This window comes from Chionomys nivalis, chromosome 5 (genome assembly GCF_950005125.1).
Source record: "Chionomys nivalis chromosome 5, mChiNiv1.1, whole genome shotgun sequence".
Lineage (NCBI taxonomy): Eukaryota > Metazoa > Chordata > Mammalia > Rodentia > Cricetidae > Chionomys > Chionomys nivalis.
The window spans coordinates 204,004-216,829 of NC_080090.1; the positions used below are offsets into that span (position 1 = coordinate 204,004).

General features: G+C 40.8%; 1 pseudogene; it reads left to right on the top strand.

Moving 5' to 3' along the window:
- The first annotated feature begins 8,443 nt into the window (after positions 1-8,443).
- LOC130875275 (U6 spliceosomal RNA) lies at positions 8,444-8,535 on the top strand (annotated as a pseudogene).
- Positions 8,536-12,826: the final 4,291 nt, after the last annotated feature.

Here is a 12,826-nt window from a genome sequence, read left to right on the forward strand (position 1 = left end):
ACAGTGTAAACAAATATTCCACAACATTTCCCCCTTTTTGTCTAAATAAAAAGGAAAGGGTTTACCTCTAATACAGTAAAATTATATATAATAAGAACAATTATCAGCCAGGTGGTGGTGGCGCACGCTTTTAATCCCAGCACTTGGGAGGCAGAGGCAGGTGGCTCTCTGTGAGTTCGAGACCAGCCTGGTCTACAAGAGCTAGTTCCAGGACAGGCTCCAAAACCACAGAGAAACCCTATCTCGAAATTAAAAAAAAAAAAAAAAAAAAAAGAACAATTTACAACATCCAGTCCATTTGTATTTGGCAATTTAGGAGAAAATACTCTATTATCCACCCTATCTTGATGAATTCAGAGTTTTATAGCTAAATTATTTTCTACCGTAACTTGTATTACCACCCTAAAACTATCTTTTTAAACCTCAAAACAGTTTCTTTGATAAGTTTTTATGTCTCTCGATCTTATACACTTTATACCTCTTTTGTGAGTTTCTTTTCTGAATCTGGTAATAAGACAAATTGTAACTATAACTATCTTGTCTTCACTTTCATCAGAGACCCAAGAAGGATATAACAGTACCTAGGTAAGCAGAAAGTGCAGAGCAAACAACTCACGTAACTATAGCAACGACAGAGACATCTGGTTGCCTGGACAGTCACCCAAGTTTCCTCAACTACACAGGGACATCCATCTTTGGCCTACAGGCCTATGATATTTAACAGATTTTTCTGTGAAGCAGGAATTTTGAAGTACTATACCTCCTTGTATTGGCAAAGTTCAGCAGTTTTTTTCCTTTGTGTCCTGCTTGTCCAATTTATACAGTATACTGTTAGCAATTGAGGCAAAGGCAGTTTCTTGCCAAAATGGCTGACTTTGCCACATTGAAAACAAATTCCATATGGTGATCCTTTGATGCCCATCATTCTTTTATGAATTAGATTGCTGCTGCCAGAAGCAGATATGTCTCACTGTCATGAAAAGCCTTAAGTTATTAAACATATTAAATGCTATATTCTGTAAGTCTCTGAAGCATTTGAATATCACCTATCTATCTAAAAGATATCTATGTTGAACTTGGAAAACATACCTAACATAGCTACAAGTTTGATTATTATAGATGTCTAACTACTAACCTGTATTTCTTGTTTATTTTAAGATTGATTGATTGATTGATTGATTGATTGATTATGCAGTATCCTGTCTGCAAGTATACCTGCAGGCCAGAAGAGGGCACCAGGTCTTATTATGGAGGACTGGGAGCCACCATATGGTTGCTGGGAATTGAACTCAGGACCTCTGGAGGAACAGCTAGTGCTCTTAACCTCTGATCCATCTCTCTAGCCCCTAACCTGTATTTCCTTTTTTAAAAAAGATTTATTTATTTATTTATTAAGTATACAGTGGTCTGCCTGCATGCATGCCTGTAGGCCAGAAGAGGGCACCAGATCTCATGGTTATGAACCACCATGTGGTTGCTGGGAATTGAATTCAGGACCTTTGGAAGAGCAGGCAGTGCTCTTAACCACTGAGTCATCTCTCCAGCCCTAACCTGTATTTCTTAATTATACATTTTTAGTGCATTACATAGGTACCTTAAACAAGAGTAGAAACAAATATACAGTATAACAAAAATAACCTTAAATTTATACCTATATACAAAAATACATTAAACAAGAATAGGAATACATATATATATATATATATATATGAGAGTATGTTGTACAAGAATAGGAATACATATATATATATATATATATATATGAGAGTATGTTGTACAAAATAACCTTAAATTTGTATTAATATACAAAAATCCATATCAATGTAAAATATTTGGAACTAGTAGTTACTTTTTAGTCTAAAAGTTGATTCAATAACCTACCCTTTTATCCTATCATTCCCATACCCCCTTTCTCTTTTCAGAAAGAGATCCTTGAATCCAACCTCCCTTGCTTAGTTTCTTCCCTTACCATGACCAGTAACAATTTGCAACCAACCCCCTTTAAATGAAGATAAACATTGAAAAGCCATCGAATGAACAAAAACCACTCACCCCACCTCTTAAGAATGTGGGCATTGTATTATTAAAATTAATTCCTGCTGTTTTGAGCAACAGCATCTTTTGGGGACCCTGAGAAAACTGAGATAATGGTCAAGTCTTGGGAAAACTAACTGTAACATTGGTTGTCCTGTCTCTGTATAACGGGAAGGTGTAAAGCTTATCTGAAGTCTTAGCTGAATAGTCTGTGAGGCTGGACCATCTCAGCAGCTTTGAAGTTGTTCTGGATGCAGAATTTTGAAAAAACTGCAACAGAGGCATTCTGAGAGTCTGAATCACCTGGGCTACTTGTCTTTATTGGTGTCTGGTCCTTTTGTTCTGAATATACAAACTTTTAAAGGTAACATACATATCTGCATTACCACAAGTACAGAGTGTGCAGTGTGCAGAAGTCAACTAAAAATGATTTTTGTTCTATGTTTGAGCAGGTTAAAGGCATCTGTCAACTTTAAAAGTCCGTTTTGATGGCATAATCAACTTTCATAAGGACTCTGTAGTCAACAAGATTTATCATGTCTCATCCAGTCTCAGAGCTGTCCCCATAGTAGAGAGTTCAGCAGAGACATCATCTGTCTGTAGTCTTTCTTGGCCTCTTTTTTCGTGTCTATAGCCAAGATTTTCAGGAGGTATCCCCCAATCAAATCTCATCTTTATTAATTTTGAAGAAAACTATAACTTTCTGTTTACTGTGGAAACAAAGGCATAAGCTCTCCCCCAATTAAACATATTTTTTTACTTCCATTCTGAAGTTAAGACATTGTTATATATGCGTTGGTTTAATTTAAAGTTTTCATTGTCCAATTGTCAGCAGCTATTGTTTTTTGTTCATGATCATTTGAAAGATTCAAAGTCAACAAACTATCATACAAAATCCAGATGCCCTGTACTTTCCATCCTTATGCAGCTTATTCTTTTTATATTATTTTAATTAATTTATTTATTAAATAATTTATTTTATTTATTTTCTTTAAAGACTTTATTATTTTTAAACTGTTTATTTTTTCTATGACTGCCTATGCCCATTTTTTACAGTATCCATTTAAAGGTTTTTTTTCGGTCTGGATTACTTTACTGTGTGTTGGCTACCTTCTCTTACCTTGTGAGCCAAGCCTTAAACCCACAGTTCTGCATATGGGACTGACTTGTTTAAGCCCTCAGGCAGCAGCCATGAGTTCTATCTTTGTATTCCATGGCCTGCCAGAGAGACTGTGGAAGTAGGAAACCATGTTTGGTTCTATGTTTGTATGTTTGGAACGTTTTTAAGGGCTTTCTTGAGTCCTATGTGGAAATATGTCTCCTTACATTGGATGTTATAAGTAACAAGTCTTTCTCTGTTCCACCAGCCAACTCCTGAATAATGACACATATTAATCATGAAAGCTTGGCCAATAACTTAGGCTTGTTCATAACCAGCCCTTATATCTTAAATAACCCATACCTTTCAATCTACATTCTACCACGTGGCTTTTTAACCTTTCTTTCATTCTGTACTTCTGACTTGTTCTGCATCTCCTGGCATTTCTTGTGCACCTAAATTTGCCCCAAAGTCCCACCTCTACCTCCTACCTAACTATTGGCCCTTCTGCTCTTTATTAAACCAATCGTTAGGCACCTTGGCAAAGACACATCTTCACAGTGTAAACAAAAAGATCTTCCTGCCTCTGCCTCCTGAGTACTGGTACCAAAAGTGTGTGCCACCAAACATGGCTAAAACTTCACTTTCTTTAATAAGTTAATTTTTTTTCCAGGCATTTTGTCACAGCAAAAGAAAATGACATTCAGTTCTCTTCCATCCACCAGATGGTGTCTGTTCATCTTGGTCCCTCTTCAGCAAAAAACCTGTTTGGTCAGTTTAATCAGAATCCCCTCGATCTTTGATGCTACCTCTGGTGGTGTTCACCCACTCCTCCATCCTGCTCCATGGCTGCACATCCATACTTGCCCTGCTGTGTTTGGCACTGAGCTCTAAGTCTAAGGAGGAAGACCGGATCAGTCATCCTCATCAGCTTAGACCATGAAACCCAGTATGGACAAGTTCAACAGAACCACCATGTACGGGCTGCCCATGCATGCTTCAGCATTGCCAGGGCATAAATATCGATTCATTCCTAAGCCTGCTAAGCCCTAAGGAGATTCCATAGCCGTCTTCTTAACTTCATGATGGGTCCCCGCCCTAACAGACATCACTGTTTTTTTTTTCATCGTCCAGCACAACCACCTTTTGTGACGTGCTATGCCCGCTTCCAGGTGTGTCTGAGAGTCCTCTCTACTTAAGTGAGCCCATATGCCTGTTTGTTGTAGGCCAGGTTGTTTCACGGGGCATATGGTAGTTCAAAGAACATTTAGACTCAACAAAGAGACCGTGCCTTTCAATACGCTCTCATGGGAAGAGGTCTCCCAAGAAATGAAATGAGGAGTGAGTTACCCAGCAGGGTGTATAGTGCCTTTGTGGGGCTGGAGAGACGGCTTAGTGGTTGACAGGACTTGAGTTCTGTTCCCAGCCCTCACATCAGACACCCGATAACTTGCTATTTCTCCAGTCCCAGGGACTCCCATACTTTTTTTTGACCTCAGGAGGCACAATACTCACATATAACAAGCCCATACACTCTCATACACTCAAAGTTAAAAACTGAAATTAAAATCAACTTTCTAAAGGCATAAGTGGGGGAAAGTTCATTTATATGCTTTAAGAAAAGAGTTTAAGCTGGGTGTGGTGGTGCATGCCTCCAACCTCAGACACAAGGAGACTGAAGAAAGAGGATTCAAATTTGGATTCCATCAGAGCTACATAAGGAGACTTCGCCTCAAAAACTAAATAGAAAATAAGGTGTGGAGGGGAGTATAAAAAAGAAGATCTGGGCTCCGTTCCCAGCACCCACATGACAGCTCACAACTGTCTGTAGCTCCAGTTCTAGATGTGGCATCCTCACACAGATCTACATGCAGGCAAAACACCAATGTACATAAAATAAAAATAAATTATAAAAAAATAAATTAAAAAAATTGAAGTTTCAGGTCATCTTTGGCTACATAGTCAGTTCAAGGCTGGCCTGGTGAGATCCTGTCTGAAGTAAAATGAAAAAAAAACAGAAAAGGGAAAGAAAGAGAGAAGAAAAAATAAACAAAATTGCTTTTTCTAAAAAAGAATAGATGAAACTTGACACCCAAGACCGTACCTTTAGGACTTGTCATAAGGCCTTTTATAACCGGGGATCTGTTTAGCGCCTCCCTATCTGCCCCAGCCGGAATCCTGCTGTCTGACACCTGGAAGCCAACGTGCTGACCTGACTTGTACACATTTCCCTGGATATCTGACTTCCTGCTGCTAAGAGATATGCAGGGAGAGGGCAGCCAGACCAGTCTCAACTTCCTGCTCTCCCTGGCTCCCCTAGCATTCTCAAGCAGTGCTCCCTAGAGCCAGAAGCCTCTGCGATTGCTTCTTCCTGGGGGTGGCAGTTGATTCATGGTGCGCTGGCTGGCACACCCACCATGGTTTTCATGTACACTAAAATTTCTAGTGAAAGGTCAACCATATAAACTAATTTCTTATTCTTATAGGTTGTTTGTAATTTAAAAGTTCGTCTCTCACTTAGACAACAATGTGGACACTAAGAGAGACTTACATAGATCTAATCTACATGGGAAGTACAAAGTAGAAAAAGACAAGATCTCCTGAGTAAATTGGGAGCATGGGGACCCTGGGGGGAGGATTGAAGCGGGGAGAGGAGAGGCAGGGAGGGGAGCAGAGAAAAATGTAGAGCTCAAAAAATATCAATTATGAAAAAAAAGAAAATATAAACAAACAAACAACAAAAAGATCGTCTCTCTGGGCCAGAGTATATAGTTCTGTGGTCCAACACTTGCCTAGCATGTGAGAGGCTGGGTTTCATTCCTAGCACCACAGAATCCAAACAAAAACCAAAACTCAAGTGACACCTACAAACACAGCACTCCCTGCTGGTCCCAGGCATCCGTGGCAGAAGTTTCCTTGATGCTTCCGTGGAGAAAGGCAAGCATCTTGCCTCTTCACTGGACTCGGAGGAGTCGTGCGCCAATGTTCACAGTTCTATAAGGTGTTTCCCAGTGTTTCCCCTTTCTATCACCAGCAGGGCACTTCCAAAGTCACTGCATCAATTCGCTTCTGAATGGATGAGTCTCCTTGAGGTAGTGAAAGAGCTACTAAAAGTGATCTGCTTGGCAAAGAGGCTTTAGGAAATGTTCTCTGAAGGAAAACGACCTGCCTATCATGTTTGCTTAATCCACAGCAAATGTTTATTCAGCATCAAACGTGTGTCAGGAAGCAGGAGGCATCACAGCCATAGACTTGGAAGAAAGATAAGGAGCCAGGTGTTGTCGGGGCACAGTGCACACCTTTAGTTCCAGCATTTGGGAGACAAAGGCAAGCAAATCATGGAGAGTTCAAGGCAGAGCCCAGCATTCAGGAGACAAGACAGAAGGATCTCAAGTTGAAGGCCATCCTAGTTTGGGGGTACAGCATGGTATCCCACAGTCTCCAAGCTGCTTTCTCTCTTTGCTTGGCAAGGATCTTGTTCTGCAGCCCTGTCTGACTTTAAACTCATGGTAATTCTACTATCTCGGCACCTCAAGTGCTGGAATTATTGCTCTTGAGTTTGTGAACAGTGCTCAAACATTTGTTGAATGAATGTTTCCTCCTGGGAATTTTTTTAAGTTCCTTGCTTTGTCCTGTGTGTACAGAAAGAGACCAATACATCTTTCTAAACGGATAGGTGAAAATGGTTGAGATTTTGGAAGGAGAGGAAAGTTACAAAAATTACATTTAGGATAATTTGGCAATTTAACCTGCTCGCTGAGAACTGGGGAACATTTAAGGGACTGATGCAGTGAATTTAATAAATATTCTCAGAAGAAAAATGAAGGTAAGAAAGGGGCCCTAACCTATACACCACATCTGCTCATCCACTGGACAAGTGTTTACTTAGACTCTGTCATGTGTTAAACACTAGGAGGCAACATTGCCGCAGACTTTAAAAACAAAAAGGTGTTTAGAAGCCAGATGTGGTGGTGCATGCCTATAATCTCAGCACTTGGGAGTCTGAGACAGGAGAATCTCAATGTCAAGGCTATCCTGGGCTACACAAGTTCCAGGTCAACCTCGGCTACATAGTGAAACCCTATCTCCAAGAAAATAAGAAAGAAGGAAAAGGATAAGGAAGAGAGGGAAGGAAAGAAAAGAAGGAAGGAGAAAAGTGATTTGAAATCAAAATAAGCTAGGCCTAGTAGTTTATTTTTACAGATCTGTATTCCCAAATCCTCAGGAGACAGAAGCAGAAAGATTAGAAGTTCCAGACCTACTGTGGCTATAAGGTAAATTTAAGGTCAATCTTGGAATTTAGTGAAAACTCTTCTCCAAAGGAAAAATACAATAAGGGGATGTAGCTCAGTGGTAGAGAGCTTGCTTAACATGTGTGAGGCCCTAGGTTTGATAACCAGTAACCTTCTCAGACAGATGTGAGTGACATGTAGAAAGCAATCCATGTGTAGCGTCTGCCCTTACACTCGAATCCAGATAGATGTCTGAGATGCCAGGCAGAACCAGGTGCTGTACGTGCTGCTATTTCCTGTGTAGGCACACGACTACTTAACTCTAAAGAAAAATGAAGTTTAAAAATTTGTAGGAGGGGCTGGAGAAATAGCTCAGTGGTTTAGAGCACTGCCTGCTCTTCCAAAGGTCCTGAGTTCAATTCCCGGCAACCACATGGTGGCTCACAACCATCTGTAATGAGGTCTGGTGTCCTCTTCTGGCCTGCAGACATACACACAGACAGAATATTGTATACATAATAAATAAATAAATAAATAAATAAATAAATAAATAAATATTTTTAAAAAATTTGTAGGAAAATGGATAGACTTAGGATGTATAATATGCGTAAGGTGGGGGATGGAGAGATGGTTCAGCAGTTAAGAACTCTTGTTCTCCTTCAGAGGACCTGCGTTTAGTCCCCAGCACCCACATGGCAGTTCAAACCATCATTGCCTCTAGTTCCAGATGATTTTATCCCCGCTCCTGGCCTCTAAGGGCACCAGGAATATACATGGTACATGCATACATACATACATACATACATACATGCATACATACATACATACAAACACTCATATACATAAAATAAATCTAAAAACATGAAAATATTATGCAAGGTCACACAATATCAGAAAGAAATAAACTCCCATGTTCTTATATGCAGAATCTAACTAATAATATATATATGTTAATAAATGGACACGTGACTGCAGTATAACATGAAGAAAAGGAAACAAGAAAGGGATGAGGAAGGACTAGATGCAGGTAATGGACATGAGTTATGAAGGAGGATATTGCTGTAGAATATTAGTCAAAGTGCTCACTTTGGCGGCACATATACTAAAATTGAAACGATACAGAGAAGATTAGCATTGCCCCTGTGCAAGCATGAAGTGGTCCATATTTTTTAAAAAAAGAATATTAGTTCAAAAGATTTGTTACATTTATTTATACTATGGAATATTTGTTTAGTGATGTAAAGATGTATTTCATTCTTTATGTTGCATTTGTTTAACTCTGTGAAGCTGTGTTATTTTGCCTGTCTAAAACACCTGATTGGTCTAATAAAGAGCTGAACGGCCAATAGTAAGGCAGGGGAAAGGATGGGTGGGGCTGGCAGGCAGAGAGGAGAAGTAAGAGGAGAAATAAGCGATAGGATAAGGAGGAGATGACGGAGCCAGTCAAAAGGCCACTGAGCCACACAGCCACACAGACAGACACAGAATAAGAAGGAAAGAAAAGATATACAGAAACAGAGGAAGGTAATAGCTCAGAGGCAAAAGATAGACGAGATAATTTAAGAAAAGCTGGCTGAAAATAAGCTTAGATAAGGCCAGGCATTCTTATTTTTTATTAGAATTTTGCTTTATTGATATAAATTTATTGAGGCCAGGCATTCTTAACTAGAATAGGACTCTGTGTGTTTACTTGGGAGCTAGGTGGCGGGCCCCCAAAGAACCAAAAAGTAAAAACAACCAACTGCAGGATATAAAGCTAATTTATTTTGTAGTTCTGATTCTTTCATGGAGTGTTTGGTTTTGGTGGTGGATAAGGGCATAAAATATATCCAATACCAAATGTGTAGAATTTTTTTTTTTTCAAGACAGGGTTTCCAGGGCTGGAGAGATGGCTCAGAGGTTAAGAGCACTGACTGCTCTTCCGGAGGTCCTGAGTTCAATTCCCAGCAACCACATGGTGGCTCACAACCATCTGTAATGAGATCTGGTGCCGGCCTGCAGGCATGGAGGCTAAACACTATGTACATAATAAATAAATCTTTAAAAAAAAATACAGGGTTTCCCTGTGTTATAGCTCTGGCTGTCCTGGAACTCGTTTTGTAGACCAGGTTGGCCGTGAACTCACAGAGATCCACCTGCCTCTGCCTCCTGAGTGCTGGGATTAAGAAAGTGCACCGCCATCACCCGGGGAAAAGTGTGAAATTTCATGTGAAGCCTCACAGCTTCCATTCCAAATGCCAATTCTAATCTATAGTTCAAACGCTGGGTCTGGTGAATTCTGGCGTGTATGTTTTTATTTATCTGCAAGGTTTTTAGTAACAAACTTTATAAAATGGAAAGAGAGAACAATTAGAACAATATATTGTAACCAAAGTTACGTAGCTGTGCCCTCCCAGTCTTACTGAGGCATGTTCACTTCAACGACAGATGAGACAATACCTGTGTGATGATGGTGATGTGGAGACACAGCAGGAGCTACCATGTAAGTGCCACGCCACACAGCCCTACCATGTGGGGACTCCAGTAACAGAGAGCTAAGTGCCTCCCAAGGAAATGATTCATATCCTGGCAGGAAAGACCGGATAGCACCATTCCATCTTGCTACTAAGAACAGTGTGAAATTTAAACCTTATGAATTATTTATTTTTGAATCTTTCCATTTAACGTTTTTGAACTGCAGGTGACCACCAGTACCTGAAATTAGCTCTTGTAGATCAGGCTGGCCTCGAACTCACATAGATCCCCCTGCCTCTGGTTGCCAAGTGCTGGGAATAAAGGCCAGGGCCTCATTTGTTTTTAAAGGCAGGATGTCACTATGTAGCTCTGGCTGCCCTGAAACTTGCTGTGTGTAGAGCAGGCTAACCTTGAACTCACTGAAATACACCTGCCTCTGCTTCTGCCTTGTAAGCACTGGGATGAAGGACATCACCACTGTCCATGACAAAAGCCTGCTTTCTCTCACAGAGCCCTGGGGCTATTCCTACAGAAGACTACATCCAGAGCAGAAGCTAGGGTGTTTGGGTCTGGAGATTTGGCTTTAGGATCTTTCTCATCCTCTTGTTGACTCAAGACTCTGAAAGGGTTCTGTAAAATCATAATTGTAAATGCACTGACACTTAGGGAAAGTCCTCTGTAGATGGAAGTTTCTGTCCTGCAGCCATTCAGTCCCAAAGAAGAACCACACAGAGGCTTCTATTAATGATAAACTGTTTGGCCTATTAGCTCAGGCTTATTATTTACTAGCTCTTGCAACTTAAATGAACCCATAGTTCTTGCCTATGTTTAGCCACATGGCTTGGTACCTTTTCTCAGGGACGCATTCTCATCTTGCTTCCTCTGTGTCTGGTTGGTGACTATGTCTCTGCCTATCCTCATCCCAGAATTCTCTTAGTCTGGTTGCCCAGCCTATACTTCCTGCCTGGCTACTGGTCAATTAGTGTTTTATTAAACCAATATGAGTGACAAATTTTTGTTTTTTTGTTTTTCGACATGGTTTCTCTATAGCTTTGGAGCCTATCCTGGAACTGGTTTTTGTAGACCAGGCTGGCCTCAAACTCACAGAGATCCACCTGTCCTCTGCCTCCCAAGTGCTGGGATTAAAGGTGTGTGCCACCACTACCCAGCCTGAGTGACAAATCTTTACAGGGTACAAAAGCATATCCCACAGCAGTCTTCAGAGCTGGTCATTCTTCTAAGCAGGGCTGCACGTGTTAAGTACTGTTTGTCCCGTGTTCTGATTAGCTTCTGTGGACAGCATTCTATTTTGTAGATGTAGAAACTGAGGCATGGAGTGGTTATGTATCATGCCCAAGTTCACACAGCTAGGATAGTGGTGGGATTGCCTCTAGAGCTGTGCAAACCAGTTCCCCTTTCTGCTATTGATGTTTTGTTATTATAGATCTCCCTGACTTTCCATTTTCACTTGTATAAAATGAGGCCCTAACACCTATCTAGAACAGAGATTTGTTCTGTTTTGTTTGAGACAGGGCTTTGTGCTCAGGTATCTCAGACTGGCCTCACACAAACTATATAGCCAAGTGACCTTTGACTCCTTTATCCTCCTGCCTGAGATGGCAGATGTGTGCTACGTGGGGCTGAAGATGGCACAATGGGTAAAAGCACTGTCTACAATTGTGAGGACCTAAGTTCAAATCCCCACCATCTGCAGGAAGCCCAGAGGATGTCTATAATCTTAGAGCTCTTACGATTATAGGTCAGGTTTGTGCTACCACACCCTACGTGAGAGATTTTTTTGAGTAAGAAGTTAGGTCAAGCATCTCAGAGTAAATGTGAAATAAAACAACTAGCCATGACTAGTATTCTGAGAGCTCCCATTGGTGGTATGGCATGGGAGTGTGTGTGTGTGTGTGTGCGCGTGTGTATCCAGAAGGGCACTGTGTATAGACCCCGACCTTGCAAGGACAGAGCCCCTAAAAGAACGCTTTTGTTAAGGACCGGCACAGTAGCTCAATGGGAGAGCGCTTGCTTCACATGTGTGAGGTTTTGGATTAATTTCAAGTACTTCCAAAACAATGTTTTTATTCAGGAGAGATGACACATTGGGTCAGAGTTTGGATTCCATCACCATGTAAAAAAAAAAAACAAAACAAAAAAAAAAAAACACTGTTGGAGAGATGGCTCAGTAGCTAAGAGCACTGACTCTTCTTCCAGAGGTCCTGAGTTCAATTCCCAGCAACCACATGGTGGCTCACAACCATCTGTAATGAGCTCTAGTGCCCTCTTCTGGCATGCAGGCATATATGGAAGGAATGTTGTATACATAATAAATAAATAAATCTTTAAAAAAACAAACAAAAACCTGAGCACCAGACATGGTGGTCCATGCCTTTAATCCCAGCACTTGAGTGTAGACAAAGGCAGAGTTCCTGTGAGTGAGTTCAAGGCCAGCCTGGTCTACATAGAGAGTTATAGGCCAGCCAGGGCTGCATAGTGAGACCTGTCTTTTTAAAAAAAAATCTGTGTGTAGCCATGCACTCATCTGTAATTCCGCTGTGGGTGCTGTGGGGAACTGATGCAGAAAGATACTGGGATTTGCGGGCTACCAGTCTATCCAAGTTCAGAGTTAGACCCTGACTCAAAGGCGTAAGGTAAACAGTAATAGAAGGCTTCCAGAAGTACACCTCACACATAGCTATGCATGCCACATACACACATATGCACAATACTACATGCAAACACATGAATACGCACATACACACTCAGATACATATATGTACATGCACATATACACATGAACACATACAGTGCAGCTTAAATCATATGACCATGTCCTGTTGAACTTTAGTTTTTAATTTTTTATTTTTAATATTTTTGTTTTCTTTGAGACAGGGTTTCTGTGTGTAGCTCTGGCTGTCCTGGAACTCTCTCTGTAGACCAGGCCAGCCTCAAACTCACAGAGATCTGCCTGCCTCTGCCACTACCACCCTGCTGAACTTTAGCT